General features: G+C 46.6%; 1 protein-coding gene across 19 annotated transcripts in view; it reads right to left on the bottom strand.

The window, feature by feature from the left end:
* Window positions 1–27,844, bottom strand: part of TRERF1 (transcriptional regulating factor 1) — a 201,787-nt gene that overhangs the window by 111,476 nt on the left and 62,467 nt on the right. For 16 of the 19 annotated variants that reach the window (XM_013062255.2, XM_013062245.2, XM_013062248.2 and 13 more), the window contains exon 3: window positions 8,327–8,409. The exons of the other annotated variants lie outside the window; for them this stretch is intronic. The gene's annotated coding sequence lies outside the window, so the exon portion shown is untranslated. The remainder of the gene's footprint in view (window positions 1–8,326; window positions 8,410–27,844) is intronic. 19 annotated transcript variants of the gene reach the window in all.

The raw sequence follows: 27,844 nt of genomic DNA on the forward strand, positions 1-27,844 counted from the left end.
GTGTGTGTGTGTGTGTATTTTGTAAATAATGCATCAGGGAGCATCTTTGTTGAAATAGCTTATTAAGTATTGTGTATTATTTCCTTCACTGAGGGAATGGGGGGAGATGGTCCACAGAAGTAATATTACTGGATCAAAATGTATGAATAAATAATATGGCTCTTTAATATATTGTATAGCCATTTCGCAATATTGCAATACCACCAGAATTGGGGATTAGCATTAAAAATGCATTCTTTGGCTAATACGTTAAAATCGTATTTTGCCAATGTTTTAATCTACATATCTCTTATTACAAAATTGACCATTCTCTCTATATATTTGTACAGTACTTATGTAGTCACCTATACAAGTGTTCCAACAAGGTTTAATTTTTTTAATTAGTTTTTTAAGTTTGTTTGAGCATGTCCCAAAATAAAGATGCTAATTCTGTCCTGTTACTGAAGATCTTTTCCTAATCTACTATTACCCCGTTGGCTTTTCACATGAAGAAATCTTTTATTTATTTTTTTTTCTGTAGTTTGACTTTTCCTGTTTGAGGGTTTTTCCTTTGTTTCTAAGCAATATTCAATTCTATAGATTTCCTATGCCTCTACATTTTGCAGTTAATTGTTTAATCAATATGGAATTCATTTTGGTGAAGTTAGAATGATTTTTTCCAAATTGCTAACTATGCATCAAAATTACTTTTTGAATAATCTTTCCTTCCCCACTGATTTCTGATGTCTTCTTTATGATTTACCATATTATTTATGTGAGGGTCTGCTTTTGAACTGTCCTGGTTCCCTTACCTACTTCCTCGTCTTCCGCCAGCATCACTGTGTTTTAATTACGAAGACTTCATTAGGCACTTTAATATCTGGTAGTGCAATATACTATAATATCCAACAGATCTAACACCCTCCTCCTACAGCCATTTCCAGAATTCTCCTGAGGTTCTCATCTACTTATTTTTCCATATAGACTGATAATCATCTTATGAAATTTTTAAAACCTTGGTGGGACTTTGAAAAGAATGGCATTAGACTCGTGAACTGATTTCAGAAGTATCCAAATCCTTAGTTCATTTGTTTGTTTTTTAAAAGATTTTACTTATCTATTTTGCAAGACAAAAATGGGGGTAGGGTCAGTGGGAGAGGGAGAGAGAGCATCTCAAGCAAACACCACACCCAGCATGGAGCCCAACGCGGGGTTTACTCTCAAGACCCTGAGATCATGACCTGAGCCGAAATCAAGGGTTGGATGCGTAACCTACAGAGCCACCCATGTGCCCCTCCAAAATCCTTAGTTTTTATCTTTCCATCTAAAAGTAATCTCTTTAAGCCTTCTTGATCTACAACTGAGTGATCTGTAAGGATAATTTTATCCTTTTCCTTATAATATTTCTTCTCTAAAGTTAAAGTTACTACTTTCATAAATTTCTACATTGGCTTTCTGTTTTGATCTCAGTCATATCTAATAATATCTTTATTGGGGCCCCACAAAAGTATAAATGACAGTGGGCTCTTATCATATGAAGGAATGGTCATGTTATATGCTCGTTTTTAAGTGGTTCATAAAAATTAGAAGTTGAATTGACTGAGTGTTCTTCTGAACTAATGAGATTATCGCCTATGTTCACTTAAATAATTTATGTGACTCAAATGAAAATCTATGTATATGAAGCCATTCATATACATTCCTGTATTCCATAACCTACTTGGGTCTGGTGGAACATTCACAAAACCTATTGTTGAAACCCACTCACTAGAATTTTATCTGAAATTTTTACATTCCGGAGAGAGACTGGTATATAGCCTCCCTTTGGGGGCTTGCCAGATTTGTTATCAGGGTCATGTTTGCTTGAAAAAAGAATCTGGAAGTTTTCCATCTTTTTTCTAAAGCCTGGAACAGTTTATATAACACAGAAATTATCTGTTCTTGAAAGTTTAAAAAGAACGTTCAAAGGCCTTTTATATTTTAAAATATTCCACCTGGCACAGGTTTCTCTGTGTGTGTGCGCGTGTGTATGTGCATTCACGCACGCCTGTGTCCATGCAGACATTCCTGAATTTGTAGACACTTCAAATGACACTGCAAGATATTGATCTCTAATGGAAAAGGGAACAGTTTTAGTATAATTTACTGCCTTCCTTTCCCCCATGAAAAGGAAGTAAATGCCCAAGAGGATAAAGTGCTAAGAACTCATTTTCCCAGGCTTTCATTCTGAAAGCCTCCTTTTTAGAGGCCTAAAAGGGAGGCTACAGATGGTGGTCGGGGAATACTGAATGCTGACCTAGCCACACTTCATTGAGGCTGACCGAATTTAGCATCCATAACTTTACCACTGACATTTGGATCTAAGAAACCCAAGATCTGAAAAGAGGAGGAGATCACCAGTCTACCTAGGTCACCTTGAATTCTGTGGTAAACGGTTTCCAACTTTGTAATCCCCCAAGCCACCTATAGAATGCTGTATGTGTTCCACAACAATAATTCTAAGGCTTTCTTTACTTACTGCAGGGCTCCTGGACTAACGACACTGTAAACACTTCAAGGGAGCCACAAATAAAGATTCAGAATTATTATGGACAGGAAATTTGTGTCTGGTCATCCGTCACCACCCACACAACCAAAATCGTATGTTTGAAATCCTAGCCCCCAATCTGATAGCATTAGGAGGCGGGGCCTCTGGGAGTCAACTTGGTTAAGATGAGTCACAAGGGTGGAGCCCCCCTGATGGGATTAGTGTCCTAAGAAGAAGAAGAGTCTCCAGAGCTTCCTCTTTTCACAAGGGCACAAAGAAGAGGTCAAGTGAGCACACAGTAAGATGGTGGCCGCCTACAAGCCAACATTAAGAGGTCTCAGAATGAAACCTGCCTTGCCAACACCTTGATCTTAGACTTCCCAGCCTTCAGAACTGTGAGAAATAAATTTCTATTTTAAGCCACCCAGTCTGTGGTATTTTGTTATGGCAGCCCAAACTGACTAAAGCAAGAGGGTTGTGGTAATGGCTGTCCAAAAGAACACTGAGCTGTGACTAAACACACAGAATACCCTGCTGTAGAGAGAGAGACACCCGAATAGAAACAAGTGGTAAGGAGTCCGAGTGAAGATGGAGTATCTGTTGGAACAGGCGAGGACTGTGCTGTAGGAGCGTATGTGAGAATATCAACAGGACTCAAACAGCGACACTGTGCCTCACAATGAGGCTGTCAACAGGGCAGTTAACTGCATGTGCGGTGTGTTGCAGAACGGTCTGTTTTTTCCTGAGAAAGACATATCTTAGTTCATGTCCTTGTTCACAGAGGATCCGTGAAATGTTAGAGGTCAATGACACACTAGGATTAGGTCACCTTTTGTCAGTCATGGAGATGAGCTTTCAGGTAGCCTGGCAGGAAGGCATGGAACTCAAGACCCTCTGTGGCACTACAATCCCACAATTCCATTCAGGATTTCGCACAGGCATGCAAGCAGTTTTCTCTCCCCCTCAACAATGACAGAGAAGTTGTTTTCACACCAGTCATGGCCTCATACGGAAGCTTAATCCCTGGCTGGAAGGCAAAACATGTTTGTGGCAAAATCAAGCAAGCATGTGAAGTGAAGCAGAATGAGGAATGTTTTATTACTGTTTGGGATGCCAGGGGTGGTTGGGTGTATGTGTGGGGTTTTTTCATGATGTCAAAAGACATCTTAAAAAGCCATATTCTGTTGGCAGCTCCGAGATGTAATTGTTACTACAAGTACTACCGCTTACCAGCGACTGACTAAGGCACACATTGATTTTCTCACAAGCACCCTTTCCTTTCTGGGGCTTTTCACCTAATTAAGTTCTCTCTTTCTCTCCCTCACTCCCCCCTCCCTCCCTCCCTCCCTCCCTCCGTGCGAGTGTGTGTGTGTGTGTGTGTGTGTGCTTTCCCACACACAGAGGCATATACTACACAACTGAAGGCCAAATTGAAATGAACAGATTTATCATTTTTACGGTCAAATTATGGAAAAAGAAAAACTGTTGATACAGCTAGGTATTGCAAGATTTTCTACAACTAACAATTCTAAGTTAATGACTTGAGAGGAAACAGTTCCTTCTTTAAAAAATGGATTGGATTCATCAAAACTTGTATACAAGGGAATTTCTCCTCCTTTAAGTCAGATAAAGACATGACTTAAGAGAATGCCTAGGTTCTAAGAGAATCTTCAGAAAAGTAGGCTCTCCCCCGCTCCACTGCACATTAAGTAAATTACTCCCCATCTCCCCAGTGCTTGCTACCCATAGACTGTAGCTCAGGGCCCAAATATGCTGTAGTTTTTATAGGTAATATCAAGAAAAAAATGTTCCTTTCTTGTATGATAACCGTGGTAATGTTAGATATTTCAAAATATCCACTAAGGATGGCAAAATCAGAAGTTGGTAGCCCTAAGCCAATCCCTTCCATTTTCTTTTCTTTTTTTTTTGACAGTTTCTTCAACCAAGTGATCTATGTATGAGAACCACTTGTCTGAACCAAGGAATTTAGGGTCAATCATTTAGTTGTTACTAGCTGCCATCTAGTTATCACAATGGTGACCATCCTCAGGACCAACAAGCAACCCATAGAAAATTTAAGGTTTATTTTAGTCAAATGCAAGGAAGAGAGTATGAAAATTTTTAAGGTCTATAAACTTGTGGTCTATAAGTTCCTGGTTGTTCTGGAAGTTTTTCCTCTATCTGCAGGCCCCTCACTGCACCCTATTCACCCCTCATTCGAAACACAGGTGCTAAAGCTTGAGGGTACCACTAATCTGGGAACCCCCAAATTAAGACAATTCACCCTGAAATTCTGAGAGGTCGGCCTTATGGTACTAAAGGCTTTAGAGAACAATTCACAGCATTTTGTCACAGCATTGGTTCAGTTAAATTCAACTGAAATAAATGCCTGAGACTAGCTTCTTGCTACTGTAGCATCTCACCCGATCCAAGTGATCCTAAAATCCATCCACCCAGAGAAGCCAAATGGCATGGTTGGCTTGGGAAACCAAAGCTTAGGAGGGTCACTTGTTCCCTCCAGAACCTCCATACTGAGAACAAAAAAAAAAAAAAAAAAAAAAAAAAAAAAATCAGCTGGGATACATCATGACAGGACTTCAACGATTTATAAAACTTTTCAAGTAAGAATATGTTAAAAAGTGACTGTAAACTTAAATCCCATTTTATCCAGGGATTCTATCTACCCTTAACTGTATGATACCTAAATTTTCTTTTTTTAGATTTCCCCGAAAATGATTTCTAAAATAAAAACCATTCTGGTGGGGAAAAAAATCCATAAACAGTAAATTTTTTAATACCTTTATTTACCTCATCTCTAAGTAATCAGTGACAAATAATGTATTTGTTGTGAAAAGAGTTAATTTCCTAGATTAAATGTGCACATAAACACATAAATGTGACAATATTTTGAGATACAGGATGCTAATAAAGGTAACATTTATTGGGCTAGCTACTGGGACACTGGGTTACTTTACTTGGATTACCTCGGCTAATCCTTAAAACAAACCTATGAAGTCGAGGCTATTCTTACTCCCATTTAAGGGTAAGTTTTAAATGATGAGACTTTTAATGTAATTTAATCTCCACTAACCCAGAATTTGAGTTCAGTGTTTACTCTGGGTATACAAAGTATGAATACGCATATGAGAAATTAAGCAGAATTGTAGAAAGCATGGTTGACCTACCAGAAGAGTCTGTTTTCAGACATACTGGAAAGCAGATGCTAATTGCAAGCCATCCAACAAGAACTGTTTGGAAAGCTTCTGTCTGAGACAACTGCCATGAAATGCTTGAAGATTCGGACTTTCGCTAGTTAAAAGCAGGTTTCCTGTCACTGTTACTTCCAAATTAGTAAGGTTTCTACAGATGATACAGTATACTGGACGTCAGCTGCCACTCTCCCAGCACCCATCTCCCTTTTCCAATGCTACTCAGTTCTGTCCCCTCCATCTGCCCTCCAAGCCCTAGTACTAGGGAAAGGTTATGCATGCCCCCAGCAGAGGGATAGAACAATCAGAAAAACCTGCCGCCCCTGCCAATCAACAGACTGTCTACTGTTCACCTGTCTACTGGGATTGTCTGAGGAATGAGAATGTGGCATAATTCCCACCAATGAAATGCCAGGGTTGGCTTGCAAGGGATGAAATTCTGGGAAAGCTACTCTCTCAGTTTTTTTAGGAGTTACTGGCAGGAATGCTTCTTTCCTTCTGGCCAGAGAGACTTAACTATGAGCCCAGGAACTTCCGCAGCCATTCTGCCTCCCTGAGGTTGAACTGACATCATGGAAGAGTGACAGAGAGAGGGAAAGAAACTGGATGGTTGATGTCATATTGAGTTGCTATTTCACACCCACAATGCAGTCCACCCCATCCCTGAACTTTGCAGGTACAAGAGCCAATTAATTAATTTCCTGTGCGGTGGGAGCCCCTTTGAGTTGGGTGTTATGATGGTCACAACCCCAGAGGATCCAAAATGATAAATGAGAAAAAGCACTAATTCACAGCCTTCTCCCCATGTGCTTAGATTTTACTTGACACTGCTTCTTAACTGTTTCAAGTGGCTTTGTGTTGGTTTTCTCCTTAAAATGGAACAGGTTTTCAAGACACACTTTCAAGAATTCATGAGTGGCCTTAGGCAAGTCACTTGACTTTCCTGGGTCTTCCCAACTGTAAAAAGGATGACGTTTGACTAGAGGATTTCTGTTGCTCTTCCCAGCCCTCACAGCCAACAGCTCTATGTGGCTGACCTAATAATGCAAAGTTTCATTTACTCCACCAAACAAAAACCCCTCTTTTTTTTTTTTTAAGATTTTATTTATTTATTTGACAGACAGAGATCACAAGTAGGCAGAGAGGCAGGCAGAGAGAGAGAGAGGGAAGCAGGCTTCCTGCAGAGCAGAGAGCCCGATGCGGGGCTCGATCCCAGGACCCTGAGATCATGACCCGAGCTGAAGGCAGCAGCCCAAACCACTGAGCCATCCAGGCGCCCCTAAAAACCCCTCTTTGGATAGAAACATCCAATATAATCCAAGCAATTTGCATTGCTTGCTTGGTCAGCTATTTTCCACTTGCATCCCTATATCCATCCCCCCTTCTGCAGTCAGTTCTATGCCCCCCAAGAGGGTCTTGATCTCTATGGACAGCATCAGTCTGGCTCACTGCCTTCTAGCTTCTGGCTGAGTGTGCCTAATGGGAGGGGCCATCAGGAGACAGGGAGGACTAACAAGGGAGTTCAATGAGGATATTTATTCTCTTGGCTCCTTCCCAGCTGTGTCACTGAAGGTTGACTACATCCTTCCACCAGACAGAGCCTTTCCATGGAGCTTCTCTTTCCAGTTCTAATAACCATCCCTTCCCTCTTGCTTTCAGGACCAGGCATAGTAACAGCTCCCTGATACCGCTAGCCTCGGGATACTTCGACACCCTGTGCTTGGTTCTCTTAACCCTGCCTATACCTACAGCCCCATCAGAAGAGTCTTTTGGATGACACCACCTGTTTCTTACTGGATCCCCAAGACACGATGGCTTAAAAATTAAAATTAAGCACAAAAAAAAGAAACAGAAGCCATCAACTTTGAGTCTCACTAAGAGAGATGAAAAGTGTGGCCCTTGCCAAGAAAAACAACCTGCACATACCAAGAGAATCCAGTTTGACACCCACCACCCTCCTTTCTCTGCTGTCACTGAGAATTGTGGGAAGTGGCTATCCCTTGCTATGCCAGGGTTTAAACATTAAAAAAAAAAAAAAGTCTCTTTATACACAAACTTATTGACCCCTCAGACAACTTCTGTGTGGGACCTGATAGGGGAATCCTGGCTATGTGTCCATTTTCTAGGGGGGCAGACTGAGCCTGGAAGAGAATACAGGGCTATAGCTGATTAAAAAAAAAAAAAAAACAAACACTAGAAATATCCCAGGGCCAATTCAAAGTCTCCTTAGGTCAAGAATCTGCCTCCTACAGGCTCTGGTGGCTTTCTCCAAGCAGCCCTCTGTACCACCATTCTCCAGAGAGGTCTAATTCCCCCCTGAACACATCCAGAGCTACCATTCATGAATGTCTTTTGGCTCCTTCACTGTTCACAACTCTGCAAAGTCAAGTGACAAAAGGCACAAGGCCCTCAGCCCCATTCCACATGATGCTGAATGCCACTAAGTGAATCCACAACCGCCGACCATTTCCCAAAGAAAGTTTTCCAGAAATCTATGGGTGAGCAGGCCCACAGCATCCTTTCTCCCCTTCTTGGGGCATTTTCCATTGCATGGATATCCAAGGAATGCTTTCAAGGACCCCTTCATCACAAAACACTTCAGAGCAGCTACCTGTTTCAGGATTAAGAGGCTTAATTGTTCAGGGTTGTCCTGCTTCCATGTCTTCCTCCTTCAGCATCCGCCAGAGCCAGGGCCTGTAGGAGTGACCCAAAAAGCACATTCAGGATATTCAGCTTCACCATGGGAAAGATTGTATCAATCAGGAGAGACTGGAGCAGCCAAGGATGAAGCCCTGAAGAATCCAACAGCGGATGGACCGGAGGAAGCCCCTGAAAGGCTGCTGAGGAAGCCCAAGGGAGAGGAGAATGTAGAGAAGAGAAAGACACCCAACGCCATTCTAGTTCCTCAGGCCTTCATGAAACCCAGGAGTCTCCTTAACTCCCCTCTTTCCCTCACATTCCACCTCCACACCATCAACCAGCAAATGATGTCAGCTGATTCTTCAAGACACATCTAGACTCACCCCTTCTCGTTCATTCCATTGCCACCATTTTGGTCCAAGCCAGCAGTTTTGCTCCTTGGATTATTGCAATGACTTCCTTACTCGTCATCTCCCTACTTCCACCCTTGCTTGCCTTTCTAGAATCCACCTATGATGGGGATTGAATCGTGTTATGGGTTGGACTGCATCTCCCCCAAATTCCTTTGTTAAAGTCCTAACCCCCAATACCTCAGAATATGACCTTATTTGGAATAGGGTCATTGCAGATGTAATCAGCTGTTGAGATAAGGTCATCCTGGAGTTAGGGTGGGTCTCTAACCAGTACAACTGGCGTTGGTATAAAAAGGGGAAATTAGGAAGCAGGCACCCACACGGGGAGTACTGGGGAGTATGCTGCTGTGTGAAGATGGGAGTTCCACTGCCACAAGCCCAGGAACTACCAGAAGCTGGGAGGGGGGCCTGGAACAGATCCTTCCCTAGGGCCTTCAGAGGGTGGGAGACCCCGCTGACACTTTGAGCTCAGATTCTGGCCTCCAGAACTGTGAGAAAATATACTTCTGTTATGTAAGAGTTATAAAATACACTTCTGTTATCTGGTAATATTCTGTTATTACCCAGTTTGTGGTATGTTTTTATGGCAGCCCAAGCTGATAAATACACCATGCTCCCCACAACAGCCTCAGTGATCATTTAAAAATCACTCTTCTGCTCAGAAGATTCCTATAGTGTTTCATCTCTCTCAAAATAAAAGACAAAATTCTTGAAATGACCTTCAGGGCCCACATGACCTGGTCCAGCCTCTTCCTTGACCTTTTCTTCTACTCTGCCCTTCTTCAGTTTCCTTTAGCCAGAAGGGCTTCCTCAAACACCCCAAGCAGGCTTCTCCCTCAAGACCTTAGCCTTTGCTCTCCCCTCTGCCCAGAACGCTCTTCTTCCAGGGCATCCTTTACTTTCTTCAGGTTCTGGTGACAATGTCCCTTTCTTAATGAGACCCTCCCCCACAACCCCATACCCTTCCTATCACCCTTCCTCACTGTGTATTTTGGTGTAGCATTTATCAGCACCTGACATTTGTTTATATTTTTTGCCTTCTTCCCTCACACTGGTCTTCAAACTCCCTACAAATAAGGGGCATGGTATTACGATCCATCCCAGAGTCTGGAACATGTTGGTGCTCAAGAAATAGTTGCGGAGAGATTTATTTGTGGAATGAAAGAAGCCAAGAGAAGTGAGAGGTGCAAAAAGGAGGAAGTTGTCCAGTGTCAAAAGTAGCAAGGAGTCCAGAAAGATAAAGAGTGAAGGGTCCGTTGGGTGTGGCAATATGAAGGTCACAGGTGACCTGACAGGGGGCAGGTTGCTATGGAAGGCATGAGCCCTCTGCAGCAAATCCAACCAGGTTCCTCCCCTGGGCCCCACACCTCCTCCCACAGGCAGAAAACATACCGAGATGGCTGTGTCAACTAAGGAGCAAAACCTGAAGGCAGATTCTTTCCAGACAACTGTCTCTTAAGGGCGGAGAAAAAGGAATGAGAACTAGAGAGGGTGAAGGTTTTTGAGGTTTGGCTTCAGCCAGCTGATGGAAGGGTGTGAGGTCCCAGAAGCTACGGGAGATGGGGAGGATTCAGGCACAGGAAGAAGCTTCTCTCTGGCCAGGAGGAGGGAAGCGTCCATCTCTGAGTGGAAGGAAGTCAGGCTGGGATGAGCCCCAGTGTCAGTACCCACAAGGAAGTGGAGCCAGGAACCTGACACGGCTTAAGACTACGCTGTTTGGAACCTGTCAAGGAATAAACGAAGCCAGGTTGTCTCCTGAGTGAAGAAGGGCAGAGAGGAAGGAGCTCAACAGGGGGTATGGTGTGAAACACCCCTCCAAGGGGAATCATGTAAGTGACAGGGCAGCCCTAAAACAGGGGGCCTCCTTAAGTTTTATGCCTCAGTGTCTCACTAGCCTCCCCCAGTGGCGACCTGACTGGGGTTGGAGGGCCCAGCAGTACTGAGGGCCCAGCTGAAACCAGAAGCCATGGTTTCACAGAGGCATAATCCACAGGGCTGTGGGGGTTCTGGACAGGCCCACAGCAGCCTGGATTAGAAAAGCTTTCCCCAGACTGAATCTGGAGGCCCCCACAGGTTCCCAGAGTGAGCCCCTGGAGAGCTCTCAGAACGCTCCCCTGCCGCCTCCCCACATGTCACAAACTGGGCCTTGCCCCCACAGGAGGACTCATACTCTGCTGAGCACTGACCACAATGTGTGGGCCAGCCGCCACACAAGCCAAACCCTCACACGACCGTCCCGTGAAGTGTTTTTGGCCTCCACACACAGACGCTGAAACAGAGATTCAAGAAATTAAGTAACCTGCACAAGGTCCCACAGGCAGCAAGGGGCAGAGCTCGGGCTTAACACCTTCCATTTCTCTGTCTTCCCTTCTATATTCATGTCACTACCTTCATCCAAGCCCTCAAAGTTTCCCCTCCTAAAATTCAACAGGATAAATGTGTTCTTACTCGCCCCCTGGCGTTCCCCGGCATCTCCAGGGCAGCCAGCCAGGTGAGCCTAGCCTGTGTTTACCTAGCCTGGTCCTGTTCAGCTGGCTTTGGCAGCTCTGGATATGGGAAAATGGCCAACACCAGAGCCATATTCCATGGGATCCTTCAGGAACACTTCTTCAGTCTTGTTTCCCATAGGCACCCTCCATTCCACCCCACTGACTATGCGCCTCCCCTTTCCAGGCCCCTCAGGTCCCAGGGCCCCACATATTTCTCCCCCTGCAGCCCCGCCCCTCTCAACCCACCAGCTCTTGGCCCTCTCCTGCAGCCCACTGAGCGACACTACCCCGGCATCCTAACCCTCCCGGATCTTCTGAGCTTACGGCATTTCCCTTCCATGTAGACTGCGAACCCCTCGAGGGTGATGATACTTGTGTTGAAAATGCTTGGAATTGCCCACTGTTCAACACAGGGACTCTTGGCTGGTAAACACTGCTTGATCTACAAAACAATGCTGATGTAGCTCTGATGATACAGTTGCAGAAGTTTCTCAGAAAATAGAAGAGAACTGGAATGGGCAAGGGACGGGACACACGGCCATCTTCAAGTTTCTGGAAGCGTACTGATTGTTCCTTTGCAGGAGCACCCAGAGTCTGGCATCCTGTAAGAGCTATCCCAATGAGAAGGAGGGTGCTAGATTTAGCTCCCCCTCCTCCTCCTTCCCACATATTCGAGGCCTTGGCATCCTTCCTTAGCTACCCCTTCACATGCTTTCACAGACACAGATAGCTAACCTCTCTTCTTCCCTCTTCAAGGGAAGAGCTTGAGATGTGAGAAATCCAGCTCAGCAGGGTTTGTGGTGACCAGAGGAATGGTCAGAAGTAGAAAAAAGGACACTCCATTTCTGGGGAATTGGGAGTTGGCCCTAACCCACTTTAGTCATCAGCCACGGACAACACATAATTCTGGGCTTTGTGGGGCTACAAGGGGAAGATGAGTGGGAAAGATCGAAGTCAGCAGAACACTCAAGGACCATCAAATCACACCCCAGACCGAGAGAATGGGCAGCCCCTGAGTAACAAGAGAAACAGGGATCAAGGTGATGCTATCCACCAAGAAGCCCAATAAGATATCAAGATCTCCTTAAACCAGTGGAACCAAAGGCGCAGCAGGGTCCTCACGGACCTCTGGAGTCAGGCTGGGATCCAATCCTGACCTGGTCACCCAGGGGCTGGCCAGTCTTGGGCTGGTCCCTTAACCTCTCTGAGCCTGGTTCTGCATGAGCTACCATGAGGCCTAAATGCAACACACATACAGAAACATCTAGCACACTGCCTAGCTTTATATAAGGGGCCCAATAAATGTTGCCCCCCTCCTTCCTCCCAGCCTTCAAACCTCCCAGCTCTCAACCCTGGATAATGAGAACAAGAACAGAAGCTACCGAGTGCTTCCCAGAGAGAAGGTCTGCAAAGAAAGATGGCAACCGTCAGCGAAAGGAAGGAGAACAAAGGGGCCACCCCACAGCCTCTAAGAGAGAAGCGCCGGACCTCTGTGAACACCAGGGTTTCAAAACACAACAAAGCTTTGAGCCTCAGACCATACCCAAACAGGAAGTTTGTGACAAACTTAGAAAACACATAGGCACGACTGAAGGGGGTAGCACATCCCTCCACAAAGATAAAAACCAGCCCCTCGCAGGGGTCCGCGGGGAATAAAAGGAGTGCGCCCGCTTGGCGTTCAAAATGCACAAAACTCTCTCTGGGCATCAGGGAGCACCCTGCCCTGTGCTCCCCCTCACCTCAAACACGTGGCCCAAAGCACATACAGCTGCTCTGGTTTTGCCAAAGCCGGGGTCTGGCAATTGCTCCCTGCTCTCTGTCCTTCCCCCCACCCCCGCAGGGATCGGGGACAGTGGGCACCCTGAAAAGTCATGGGGGGGCGGGGCAGGGGACTTAGGTGTGTGGGGTCACTTTTCAGTCAGGAGAAGGGAGCACAGGAAGAGGAAGTGATATGTGGAGGTGCCTGGCCTGTGTATGTTCCAGCAGGCCCCCGGCACTCCGCGCTGGGGTCATCAGGCTGCCATTTTTCCTCCTCTGAAATGATGCCTGGCACTAACCTTTGCACTGGCACTGTTCACACTGGCGCGGGCACTACAGCCTCCGTCCATGTGTCTGTAAGTGCAGGCAAATAGGGACATGCCTAACCGCCACCTTTGAAGGCTCATGTCCCCACCTAGAGTGCAAACCAGGAGGTCTCTTCCCTATGGTTCGCCATCCCCTAGCCCCCTGGAGGGAGCCTTGCTACCAGTCCACATGCTTGGTGAGTGAGTGCACTCCAGAAAATACTGGATAAATTAATAAGCATACCAATGCCATTTCTGCTACCTCACCCCCTCCCAGGCTGTGTGCCTCTCATCTTGATACACCCTCAGCAGACAGGTTCCCGGTTCCAGCCCTCCCAGGTGCAAGGCCCAAGTGTAAACTCGGTCCTCACTGCCCACCTCCCCTCCTTGGCACCTCTCACAGCGGTTTCCCCACCTCCCCAAGTTAGGGTCCTTTAAAAAAAAAATGACTCATTTAGGAAGAGACAAAACCAGAAACTTCAATGGTACAGATAAAACAGCATCAAGTCTCTTTAAACATCCCCTACTCCATGTAGGAATTAGGTCTGATAAAGACTCCCCAAACTGGACCTCTTAATTCGGAACTTAGGGTATATACAATTCTTCTAGTGAAAACATTTCCAGTAATGCCTCCTCTCTGAACTTTTCAAAGTCTCCTTCTTCTTCTTCTTCTTCTTTTTTTGGTTAAGGTTTATTTATACACTCTAGAGAGGGGAGGGGTAGAGGGAGAGGGAGAGAGAAACTTTAGCAGACTTCTCGCTGAGCCCGACACAGGACTTAATCTCACGACCATGACATTGTGACCTGAGCTGAAACCAAGAATTGGATGCTTGACCGACTGCACCACCCAGGCGCCCCCACATCTTCTTTATACACGGAGGTGGACTCAGGCTTCTAGTTGGTAGCTTTTTCAAAATGAGAGAATGAGAAAGAGAAGTCCATGCTCTCAACTCCTGGTGCAAGAAGTAACTATTTGTTGTTTTTCTATGTTTATGATTCCAACTCATTGGAAAAAGGATGTTGGCATTATATCCCTGGCCTACTCAGAATTATGGGGAGTGTTTCTTTCTTTCTTTCTTTTTTTCTTAAGATTTTATTTATTTGATAGGCAGAGATCACAAGTAGGCAGAGAGGCAGGCAGAGAGGGAGAGGGGGAAGCAGGCTCCATGCCAAGCAGAGAGCCTGATTCAGGGCTCGATCCCAGGACTCTAGGATCATGACCTAAGCAAAGGCAGAGGCTTTAACACACTGAGCCACCCAGGCACCCCATGGGGAGTGTTTCTTAAATAGTAAAACTTCTTGGTAGTTAACAAGTTTATAACATCGGTGCACAGTGTTTGAAAGGAATAAAATTATATAATACCAGACACAGAACTGTAACATTTTTTGGCTACAATGAGCGATTAGGTGAATTCTACCCCAGGGATATTTAACGTTGACTGCATTAAAAAAATTCCTAGGCCCCACCACCAAAGATTCAGGCAACTTTGGGCTGGAGTAGGGCTCTGACATGGGGTATTTTTTAAGTTCCCTCATGATTTTAATGTGCATCCAGGACTGAGAACCTATCAACTACAGATAAGAAAGCTGAGATCTGGACAAATTAAGGTACAATCCAAGAAGGCCTAGCCAAAGACAAAAGCAGAACAATATCTGACAGTTAGGACTCCCCAACCAGTTCTCCAGTCTTACTCAGATTCTCAGCATTCAAAGATTTGTTTAAATTTTTTTTTTTTTTTTTTTAGTTTGGGGGTCTAACACAGACTTGTTGACTTTTTATTTTGTCAACCAAGGGTAATTTTATAAATATCCACCAATTACTGTCACTGCTTCCTAACACGGCTCTTGCTCATTTGCATTCCTGCCACCCTCCCTACCCCAATCCCCGCCCAGGGGGTAAGATCTGATAGTATTTGGCCCCTGCCCTTGGTCTCCCTCAGCTCCACTCACCCTGCTCTGCTCCTCACCGACACCCATGTGACAAATCCAAACAGAAACCAGGCCTCAAAAATTCGGCATCCCCTCCTTCCCCTAACCCCCCAGTATCAATTTCTGAAAGCCCCTTCACTAACTACAAACTACTTCCCAGTCCCTCCAAACCCACCCTTCACTTTCCTCCTGACACGTGACGGCTAATATTTGCACAAGTTACAACAACCAATATTTCCAGTTTGTTATTTCATGTATATTGTCCCTTCTATCTTGTTCCCTAATCAGGGATATCCTGGAAACTTCTAAAGAAGAATAGAATTAGGGGTGAGGAGGGGAGAGCAAGGGGAGTTCTCTTTATCCCCTTCAGTTTTAAGTTGGGGCAAGCATTTTATTATTATTTTTTTAATGGGACAAATCTCTCTCTCTCTCTCTCTCTCTCTCACACACACACACACACACACACACACACACACACACACACTCACACACCAGGTTACAAAATATATCTACAAATACCATCTAAGTGGTTTGCTTCCACTCTGTAAATACAAAAAATCACCTGGGAAGTTTCCCTACGTAAGTTCTAAATGTAAATGATATCTGGGTGGCAGGATTATGGGTGACATTAATTTCAGTTCCCTTTCTTCTTTGCTTATCTTTATTGTGTTTTATTTATGTAATGAAGGAATAATGAAAGTTTAAAACCTGAACCAAAGCATTATCTGATCTCTGAATCCTACACAGTGTTGAGAAGCAAAGTGCCAGAGCAGGTCCCAGTCTGGTATGTAGAAAGTCTCCTTCTTGTAAAATGAAAGCTGTCTCTCCAGGACCAAGCCCACCGCTGTCACTGACCCCCAAGCCACACCCAGGCCCTGCCGGTCCCCAAGAACAGATACAGAAGAGGTGCCTCAGCCCAGCTGGAGCCATCTGGCCTCTTCAGCTTCATCTCCCCCTTCTCCCTGAATTTCAGCCCCAGGGATTGGTCGTCTTGCCTGAGGGTCTCCTCTGGTCCCTGCTTCTGAGACTGCACCTCAGCTTCGTCACCCGCCCCAACTGGTTTCCTTCCTGAGTCTCTGCCAAGGTGACCAGTCACGCCCACTCCAAGGAACAATCAAAGCCACAACGTATAGATCAGGAGCCCAGAAAAGCTTCAGATGGAGTGTAAGCTATGGACTTTTCCACAGTCCCCACTGCTCCCTACTAACAAGTCCGTGAAGAGGGATGAGAGAGTCTTCCAGGCAGAAAGAACAAGGAGCTCAAAGGCCTGGAGGTCGGCTGAGGTGTGGTGTGTTCAGTGAAGAAAGGGGCATTTAGGATGTCTGGAGCATCCCCTAGCATGTCCAGGACTCAGTAGAGAGAAAAATCCAAAGAAACTCATCATCAAAAGGTAAGAGCTAGCAAAAAGAGGCCCTTTGGGTTTTCATCCTTCCAACTGCTTGACCACAATTCACCCTACCCTTCCAGTGTCTAGTTGGGTCTAGGCCAACAGGAGTGGGTGGAAAAATAGGAATAGAGAAAAAAAGAAATGAGATTAAGCAACACCATATGGAGGAAAACCGAGGTCCTCCCAGTGCAACATCAATTCTTCCTATGTGGCTCTGGGTGATTCTTTTTTTTTTTTTTAATTTTTTATTTTTTATAAACATATAATTTTATCCCCAGGGGTACAAGTCTGTGAATCGCCAGGTTTACACACTTCACAGCACTCACCATAGCACATACCCTCCCCAATGTCCATAACCCCATCCCCCTTCTCCCAACCCCCCTCCCCCCAGCAACCCTCAGTTTGTTTTGTGAGATTAAGAGTCACTTATGGTTTGTCTCCCTCCCAATCCCATCTTGTTTCATTGAGGCTCTGGGTGATTCTTATGGCGTGTGGGGGACATGGTGCTTCAGCTTCTCCTAAGGCCAGCCCCAAAGATGAAGGATGTTTGCTAATTATTCAAACTTCTGGGACCCTCGAAACATTTTTTAAGTACTCTGAAACTTCAAAATCACTGAAACACAGACTAGCCAGGCTCCACCCAGATGCCTCTGTGGCCCGTGTGAGGCCTTGCAGGAAATAACTCACAGCAGCTGCCGGACAAGAACCACCTCTTATCCCTGAAAGAAGGAAGCCTTCAACAATTTTGGCTCCTCAAATGTCCACCTCCATTGGGCTTGAGTCTTGGCTAATGGTATGCTCATCTGTCCAGGGAGAAAATACTGCTCCGCAAAAGTGCTGTGCTATTTTAGGAAGGGGTATGTGCCTGTCTTCTCCCCCTCAAATACTCAGCTAGACTGTAAGCTCTTACTGGGCTCTGCTCTAGCTTATGGTCTCTCCTTCTAAAAAAATCCTCCCCGTTGGCTTTCAGTGGGCATTTACTGAGGAGAAAAGCAATCCTCAGATCCATCAGTTCCTACCATGTGGCCCCTCTCCCAGCCATCTCTGGGCGCCATGACTGCTCACTCTGAGGAAATTCCTTCCCGCTCTGGAGTGGTAATAGCTTGCTTCCTCCTGCCACCGCCCCTCCCCGTGTTGGTCCCTGGGCACCAGACCACCACTGCTGTTTCCCTTAACCCTATAGCTCTGTAAATAATTACTTTATTAAAGTCTCTTCAATTCAACCTTTTGAGTGAATGAAGAGTTCAAAACAAAAAAAAACAAAATAAAACAACTCGGGATCTTAACACCTCTATTAATGAAAATTGGAGTCTTCTTGGAAATGGAGGAGAGGTACCACTCAAAATAGCCAGATAATCCCATCACGGATTGCTGAAAGAGAGGTATAGAAGGCTGGACTGGCTGGAGAAGGTCTCATGGAGGAAGTGAGATCTGAGCTGGGTCCTAACAATGGGTTCAACTGGGTCAGGTGGAGAGGAAGTAGGAAGACCATCCCAGGCAGTGGAACCAGCACACATGCGGCATGGACCACAGGGTGGGGAGGGCCCCAGTGCAGAGGAATGAGACCATGAGGCACTGAGAGGTCAAGAGTATGTGTTCAGGAGTCAGACAGAACTGCTCAGAGCCCAGCTTTGACTCTTGTGAGCTCTGCCACTGGGCAACCTACTGGCTGTCTCAGTCCCATGACTTTACCAGAAACATGGCAAAGATGAGAACAAGAGGGCCAACCTGCTGGGGGGTCCTTGTGAAGATTTAATGAGGATGCACATAAAATGCTTAGGCTGCTCAGTGCCTGCCATCGATGAATAGGATGTTTTTCTTGCTATCGTCAAAACTACCCAATGCCTATCCTGCTGATATAATTACACTTTCTGCTTGATAACAGCCATGATTCCGGAAGGAGTGAACTCTGGTTGACCGGTCCCATGCTGACTAACCTAAGACATGCAAGAGTCAGCTAGGCATTAGAAATTAGAATGCCCATGCAGCTAGGACTAGGTCTTGTCAATCTGACACACACACAATGTGCTCTGCTCTGATCAGACTAGACCGCATTGACTGGGTTCCGTAGGCTTCCGGGTGGATTTGGATAAAAGGAAAGCATTTACTTCCCTCTACCTTTTACCTGGCCAGTTTGGCAGTAGCTGTATCCCTTCAGAATTCCAGCCATTGTTGGGGGCCCCTTCTTTAGAGTTCTCTCCTACCGGCCTAAGGGAGGTGGGTAACAGCTTCCCACTACGGCCAGCCCTAGAGTGCTCCTAACCCTTTGGGGTGTCTAGTTCTGACCACACGTCTCTAAACACTCACCATTAAAGTCTCACTAGCTAAGCCCTTTGCATCTGCCAGCCATTTCATCCTGGGTCCCTAACCAACAGAGCCAGGACCTCCATCCATCATCAGATGCACAGGGCTGAAAGTGCAGCCCTGTCCCATACTTACTTCCCTCTTCCCCAAAGAGGCAGGATGTGAACAGCAGTGTTCACGATGTAAGCACCAATGCCTCTTGCCCATGAGCAATCACATGGGAAATTAAAATCCCCAGGAAACTGGGGAAAAGCCAAGTGGCTCAGGGAAAAGCAACTCTCCAAGCCCAGGCAGGAGTATATTCAAAGGCCTTGTGCTCTTCCACATCTATCATACATGGAGCCTCTTTGGATGTGGCCCTCCGATTCCATGACCCAACGGAGCTCCTACAAAGTGACAGAATCCAGCTTGGCGCCTGACACACGGGAGGCACTCAGTAACTGGGTGCTCATGCAGGTCCTTTGACTAATGATGGAAGTCTGAGATCTAAGAGATCATTTAGGAAAGGATACTCCGCGGAAGCTTCTACTGCAGGCGGCAGCTTGGGAGATGCCCTTTGTTTGTCATCTCACGTGACAGGAAGCTCTGAGATGCCCCTGTGAATGGGCAGCAGGTTTCAGACTTTGTTCTTTTCCTACCACAAATGCTATTCTCTTGTCTCTTATCAAGTCATTCCTCAGGCTTGTCATCTCCTCAGCCTCTCTCTGGCTCATTCTGTTGCTTCGCACTCCCTCACAGGACCAAGCACAGTCATGGTTCAGTGCAGTTCAAGGGAATATAAGTGACGGGGCATGTGGGTGGTTCAGTGGGTTAAGTGTCTGACTCTCGATTTTGGCCCAGATCAGATCTCAATGCCTTGAGATCAAGCCCCGTGTTGGACTCCATGCTGGGTGTGGAGTCTGCTTCAGATGGTCTCTTCCTCTCAGTCTGCCCCTCCTGCTCATGTTTTCTCTCTCTCTCAAATAAATAAATCTTTAAAAAAAAAAAAAAACCTACACATTTACTAAGTGCTTACTGGGTAGAAGCACTGTGTCAGGCATTGTGGATCCAAAGATAATTTTTTTTTTTTTTAAGATTTTATTTATTTGGCAGAGAGAGCGAGCAAGTGCACAAATAGGGGGAGCAGCAGACAGAGGGAGAAGAGGAAACAGACTCCCCACTGAGCAAGGATCCCTATGTGGGACATGATCCCAGGATCCTGAGATCGTGACCTGAGCCAACATTTAACTGACTGAGCCCCTAGGTGCTCCAAAGATCCAAAGATGATTAAAAGAAAGATCTCAGAATCCAAGAGCCACAAATAAATATGAAGAAAAACCATTTAATACCGACTAAAGGGATTCTCAAAGAGCTAGAGCTTGAACTACACTGTGTCCTGAGGGATGGGGCTATGGCAACAGGGACGGAGGCCAAGGCAGCAGGATATGTGAGAGGGACAGGGGAGAAGGAGCAGTCCCGGGCAAGGACAAGCAGGACTGAACTGAGAGGGACAAGAGCAGAAGTGCTAGGCAAGGGGTTTGTCTCAAATTGGGGCCACCTGATTCAAGAACCAAGCACATTAACAAAGCAGTAATGAGACCTGACTGGAAAGATGCCGCCCGCCCCAAGCAGTCCTCCATGAACTGCTCCCCCACTCCCCCTCCACCCCCTAGCCGAGAAAATAATAAAGGCAGCTGGGGTCCTGGGGCAGGGACCCTTGTCCTGAAGGAATATTTCTGAGGCCTGCCCCTCACCCACTGCCCACCTGACTCTGTCTTAGGGTCAGCCAGCTCGGTGGGCAGAAAGGGCACCTGGTCACCCCTGGTTTCACGGGGCACCCGGCCCCATGAAAATGAGCAACCTTCCACGCTCACTTGCTCTTACTTGGAATTCTAAAATTAAACATTCATTCCTCTTACCTAAAAGCTTTCTCCCTTTATAAGCTAATATGCAAATGCCTTGGATGGGGCTAAGTCTTAGCAGCCACAGATCCGCTTAGCATGAATGCTTCCAGAAGATCTTTCCTGGAAAACGGGCTTTGTATAAGGGATGCCCAAGAGATTATCTGCAGCTGAAGGTAAGGCAGGAAGAAGAGGGAGGGGCTCGTGGAAGGAGAGGCCACTCCTGCACTGAACCCACAACACCCACCAAGGGCAGAGGGTAAAGAGTTCAAGTCCAAGCCTTCAAAAGATCTTTATTTTCACATTTTAAAAAAATACTGAGCTTTAACTTGTGAACTGTAAAATTTACCCTTTAAACTGCATGGTTCAGTGGTCTATTAGCATAGCAACAAGGCTGTCCAACCATCGCCACTACAGGCTTATTTTCATCACCCCCCCCCCAAAAAAAAACCCCATACCCAGTAGCCATCACTCCCCATTCCCCTCTTCCCCTGGCAACCACTTTCTCTTTCTATGGGCTCGCCCATTCTGGACATTTCCAATAAATACAACCATCCAGCTTCTTTCCCTTAACATAATATTTCCAGGGTTCCTTTGTATTGTACCACAGACAAGGACTTCATTCCCATTTATGGCTAAATCATACTCCACTGTACAGATAAACCACATTTTGTTTATCCATCAAAGGACTTCCTAAAGGCAAAGCAAGTGATGCCCTGCAGAAAGGAGCTTCCCGTATCCTTGGGGCTGCTTGGGCAATGTAATCATTTCTAAACCATCATCCTCTGAGCCTCCCACGGGCACTCAAGGACATTGCCCAAACCCTCCCCACTACACACGCATGATTTCCCAAACACACAGTGGCTCAGGCCAGAAGCCCTGAATCTCACCAGAGGCCATGACAGCGACACCTCCAACTCCTTCTGAAGAAGCTGGTCATGAGCGTTCAAATGTGTTTTATAAGTCTCTCTGGTCTTGGGAACGTAAGAGGGAAGAGCAGAGCCAGCCACAAGGGCATGCGACTGGTGTAAGTTCAGAGGGCCCCACACCTGGCTGAAGGCACTACCGTCGCCGTCTTGAAAGTCCTCATCTTTAAACAAGGGGCCCCACATTTTCATTTTGTGCTGGGCCCAGCAAAGTATGTAGCTGGTCCTGGGCAAGAGGCTGGGGTTTGGGAGTGGGTTGAAACTTAACAACCTCCCCAGAGAGACTGCCATATGATGGGAGCTCAATGAGTCAGGATGGGGTGCCGGGGAGGGAGATGGCAGATAAATGAGGAAGAGGAGCCAGGTCTATGGGTGCGGAGGACCCAGCGTCCAAACTGCAAACTGCCCAAGACCAAGCCTTCCTGCCCTGACGGCTGAGCAGTTGACTGACAAAAGCCTCCCCAGAACAGCCCGACTAGTTGAAAGTAAACGTGGTAAGCTGACGCCGTAGAGACTCAGACTGTAAAGCATGGGGACTCAAACTGAAACTTGTTTGATCTTGTAATCGCTTACAGGTTAAGACCAAGAAGAAAGAAAGAAAAAAAAAAACCCCACACTTACTACAGTAACTGGCATTGAGAACACTTTTTGACATGTACTTTTTTTTTTTCTTAACTGTCACCTCTATTTCCAGCATTATCCAGGAAGTCATGGTTTTACCAAAAACCTGATATTCGATCCAAAGAGTGTCAGAGACCTGATGTCGGGATGGAAGGGAACCTTAGGAACAACCCAGCCGCATGAATCCCCAGGAGCCTTGACCAACCCCCTGGGGCCCCCAGGTTCAGTCCAACTCTTTTATTTTATAGATGAGGAAGCTAAGCTGTGAGAGAGGAAGTAGCTAGTCAAGGCCACCCACAAAAAGAGGCAGGACGAGGAGCCGGGAGCTTTCAGCTTCCCCTTCCAACCTCCCAGCTTCATAAGTCCAACCAAAATTCATATGCCCCCGCCCCCAATCTGCTCCTGGATCCTCAACACCAATCTTGGGGTACTTGTCTTTGTCCTTGTGAAAAGGGAGTCTGTCTGGTCCTGCAGATAAGTTGAAGACTTATAAACCCCAAGAGAGAAGACGCAGCTTCCTTCCACCACAATCTCTGTTCCATCATTTGGCACAAGGCGAGAAGAGCTCCAGGGGAGGGGTCAGAGCCTTTCCATGGCCGGGGCATTTATAAACACATTTCTTTTCTGGGAAGGGTGAAGCTGAACCTAGTTTCTTCTCCTTATAAGTGAAAGTATAATACAAGGTAGATGGAGGGAAGGAGCAACAGAGACTGCTGCCAGCCACCCAAGACACAGGTCCAGATGACACTGGCAGGTGATTTGATCTCGCCACTTATCGTTTTGTCCTTTTTCTTTTTTTTTTTTTTGGTCCTAACCAAATGAAACGACTAACACCGAGTGATTTCAATTTGTGTTTTGTACTCTCTCCTTCCCTCCTTTCCTTCTCTGAACAAACAGATATTAAGCATTTACTATGTGTCACACATGTTCTGGTTGCTGGGCATATAGCAGAGAAGGAAACAGACCATTTTTTGGTATTTACATTCTAAAGGGAGGAAACTAAGAAATAAATGAAGAGAAGCCATTTAAGATGGTGACAAACGCTCTGGAGAAAGTAAAGCAGGAGAAGAGGGATAGAAAATGGCAGGGAAGGAAGGCTTTTATCCAGGACGGTCCGGTTAGGGCTCTCCGAAAGAGGTGAAGAAGTGAGCCATCTGGGTAAGATATTTCAGGCAAAAGGATCGGCAAGTGCAAAGATCCTGAGGTTTCGAAATGGCCTGGGATGTTCAAGGAACAACCAGGAGTCTAGTGTGCCACAAATGACAAGCAGAGTGGCAGACAGAGAGGCGTGAGGTGGGAGCCAGATCAGGCCACCCTAAAGCCACAGAAATACCTTTGGTTTTACTCCACGTGGGATGGGAGTGGAGTATGCAGGCTCCAAGCAGGGGGAGTAACGGACCTGGTGGAGGCTTTACCAGGACTTCCCTGAGTGCTGTGGTTACCAGGCCTCTTCTCTAGGGACCAGATTCAGGAGCTAGGCCATAAGCCCAACACAAGCTCTAAGCCACCTTGAGAAAAACACTTCCCTTCTCTGGGCCTCCACAATCTCCTCTGTGAAATGGGAAGATAAGACTAGATGACGTCTAACATCCTTTCTAGGATATTCTTATTGTTCTGACCTTAAAACAGACTGTCCAAAGGGTCTCCAGGTATCCCCCTGTGACTCAGGAAAAGGCAAGGGACCACAGCCAAGTTCTGGAAGCCCTCAGTCACTCTGCACTGCCTCCCCTGCCCCAAGCCAAATTCTCACCCAGCTAAAAGCACAGTTCTCTAGGGGGAGAGGTCCAGCCCAGGAAGCAGCCACGTCAGCAACGGCCTCTAAAGATTACAAAGGGTGACCACTAAAGATAGCGCAGCCTGCACATGTTTTGGGGTGGGGCTGGGCGGGCAGAGGCCAGTAAGAGTGGCTGCTACAGCCCAGTCAAAGGGTGCTGCTGAAAATGCCCCTTCCCCAGGCTGCCTCAGTCTCTCCTATCTCCCCTACTTCTATTGTGGACGCAGAAACAAGGCTATGGGGTTAAGCACTGCTCCATCTTGCCCATTTTTTTGAGGGCTCTGTCTGTATCACATCATCAAACCACGTCAGAAGGCAAGACTCCGGTCTCCTCCATCAGGCTAGATAAACAGGCTTTGTCTCTCCCACATCAGACTGGGAGTTCCCTGAGAATATGAGCTCTCTCACCATCAGACTGTGAATTCATCCTATGCCTCCTCCATTAGATTGGAGACTCCATGAAGGTCAGGGCTGTATTTCTCCCAAGAGAGTGGGAGCACCTCACATCAGGGGCTGTGCTATCTCCACGGGACTGGAAGCTCCCTGAGGACAGGGTTTCTGTGTCCCTCCACCTCCACTACCCCACTGCATCCCATATGTCTTCTGTAGGTTTTGTGAGTTCTTAAAAGAAGGCGCTGATTGAAGCATTCAGACGGTACCACCCACCCAGGCACAAACTCTTGTGATCTTCAGCCATTAAAAGATCCACGAAAACCATCCGGATACGAACCTTCAAAGTGAATGTAAAGAAAACAAAATGAGAAATTGGCTTCACCCAACATTTCGGCAGACTGTTTATAAGTTCTGGCCAAAGACCGTCCCCAGTTTATAAATAACCCCTTCTGGTGACTGTGGCTGAGGCCAAACTGAAAGGCACCTAGACAACCAAGAGCAGTGAGCTCAGGAGCCCAGGACTGACAGAAGCCAAGTCCTTCATGGGAGGGAAGCCCACGGCCCAGACACAACCATCCTCTCAGCTTCCAACTTAGGCTTTTCCAAGGCAGTCTCACCAGATGATGTGGGGGGAGACAGGAAACTGGCCACGGGAACTGGAATCAGGAGAATGAAATGAAGAGACCCATCTCAGAGAGGCAGGCCCAAGCCTCCCTCGATGGAGGAGATCGGGGGTGGGAGGATGGAGAGCACAGGGCCCGCTCCATGAAGCTCCCAGTGCCTCCTGGGAGGAGCAGAACCCTCCCCAGACACGGCGAGGGGCACTCGTGTTTCTGTGGACTCAGGAAGCCTCCAGAGGCACCGTGGGACTCAAGTATGCTGGCTCATCTTGGCAAAGGCTTTCTACAGAACTGCAAAAGAGGGGCAAGAAGGTTGAAACCTCTGAGGGCAGAAACCAATAATCACAATCACGATACTATGGCAAACACAAACAAGTACTGTACGGAGTACTTTCCATTTAGTAACTCAGTTCATCTTCCTTCTCATGCTAATACTGCTCCCTTTGTACCCAAGAGGCAACAGGAGGCCGCTCAAAGTTGAGCCTTGGTGAGGAAGAAAGATTTCAAGTGGCAGTTGGCCTCCCCAGCAAGGGCTTTTCCCCTCCTCCTGCTCTGAAAATGAGGAAAATCCTAGGGTATTTCTGCTGGTTCCTCTGAACCTCTGGGGTTGAGGGCCACTGGCAGCAGACATTCTAGAGGTTGGGGGACTCACATAGAGCCCAGGAGGGTCCCTGGGTTGCCCTCCCACTGTGCGGAAAGCCCGGATATCTGAAAATGCCATCATGCTGGCATCCAGGTCCCTTTCCTTTCAGGAGTCTCGGGTTTAAAAAATCGGCACCCCCTTGCCCCCACTTTTTACGTGCATGTGTGCACAGGGCAAAGAGTGATGGCAGTAAGAAGGGACAACGGTAGTGACAGGTCTCTGCCCCCACTGAAATCCCACAGGGGGTCAAAAACCTCAGGAAACATAGGATTGACTTCTTTTCAAATGGTGTACTAGTCACATTTTCAAATCAGATTCTCCAAGTTCTTCTTCAACCTCCACACCTTTTCAGGTGAAGGCCATCTAATTGTGACACTATAGAAGGTCCAAAATGTTTGAAAACTGAAGGAAACAGTGCACCTATTGTATCTTTTCTTTTTTCCTCCAGATTTACCACTGGATCCTGTTGTTTTACGAGGGCTTTCCATGTATTGACATTATTAGCATTTAGGGCTGAAAACTGTCTGCTGCAGGGGCTGTCCTGTGCGTTGCAGGATGTGTAACAGCCTCCGTGGCCTCCACCCACTCCAAACCCGTGGCCTTCTCCTCCCCCCCCCCACGCCCCCACTCCCGAAGGTGACAACCAAAACTGTCTCCAGACACTCAACTGCCCCAGGATGGGGGCAGGAGTGGGGTGCTGAGATCGCTCTGGGTTGACAAACACTGCTTTGGGTTTAGATAAACCTCCTCTAGAAAGGTGTCTGAAGGCTGAAAAATGAAACCATATTAAGGATAGTACTGAAAACATGACCAACATACCACTTAAAATTAAGCGCATCCTATTTTCCTAGACTTCTCAGATACTGTGTATTTGAAAATTTTCGGTGCAGGGGCGATGACCCTTCCCCATGAATCTGCCTCAACATAAACACTCAGCACCCCAAGTCCTGGTGCGCCACTCCTCTCCCTCGCAACCCCAGCCTCCCCGGTCTCGTTCATGTCCAACCCCAAATCCAATCTATCCTCACATAGCCAGCACAGCAGCGGGCACTTGCTGTCCACCTGAATCAGACTTCTGCAGGAGCACCGTGGGGATGCCACCAGAAACCACTAGGTTCAGGGACCCCAGCAGCCTTGGGGGCAGCAGTGGCCACACCCAAGAAAATGAACCTGTTTTCAACCCTAGCATAGTCGATCCACCCCACTCCCCAAAGCCTCATTTGAATGCACGCATCGTCGCCCTGGCCCCCAAGAGTGAGCTCTGCCAAGTACAGAAATGGGTCAAACAGATACTGAATCTAAAAGACGATGAACTTTCGATCTACAGCCTGAGAGAAAAAAATGGGCAACAGATACGAATTAAAAGGAAAGGAAATACAAATGGATCTTAAACCTGTGAAAAATGTTCAACCACACTCATGAAAGAAATGCAAATTAAAACTGAGATACCAATTTTCATCTATCAGATTGGCAAAGATCAAAAAACTTCGATAACTCGCTGTGTTGGCGAGGACGTCTCATTCATTGAGGGTGCCAGGGTAAAGCATTACCAACTCCTTGAAAGGCTACTTGCAGTGTCTACCAGTATCACAGACATCTATATATGCTTTTACCGGCAATGCCGCTTCTAAGAATTTCTTCTGCAGACATACTCCTACATATGCAAAATGGTGTGTATACAAGGATACGCCAGCAGTGTGATTTGAAATGACAAAAGACTAGAAACAGCCTCAGTATCCACTGCTGGGGAATGGCTGTAATACATTGAGCTCATCCATAAAGTAGAAAGCGCTATGTCATCATGTGGACTCGTTTTCCACGTGTGCTATTAGGGAAACAGGAGAGGCACAGACTGACGTGAAGAGTATGCTAGCGGTTGTTGAAAAACACTATGTGTTCATATGTGCATTTATGAGAAAGATAAGCCTTGAGAAAGATAACCGAGAAGCTAGTAACAGTGGTTATCTCTAGAGAAGGGAACTAGGAGACACTGGGCAGAAGGGGAAGAGTTACTACACACTCCCTTCGACTGTCACTTCCAACGTTT

Source organism: Mustela putorius, unplaced genomic scaffold (genome assembly GCF_011764305.1).
Source record: "Mustela putorius furo isolate JIRA1106 unplaced genomic scaffold, ASM1176430v1.1 tig00003983_pilon_pilon_pilon, whole genome shotgun sequence".
NCBI classification, from domain to species: Eukaryota; Metazoa; Chordata; class Mammalia; order Carnivora; family Mustelidae; genus Mustela; species Mustela putorius.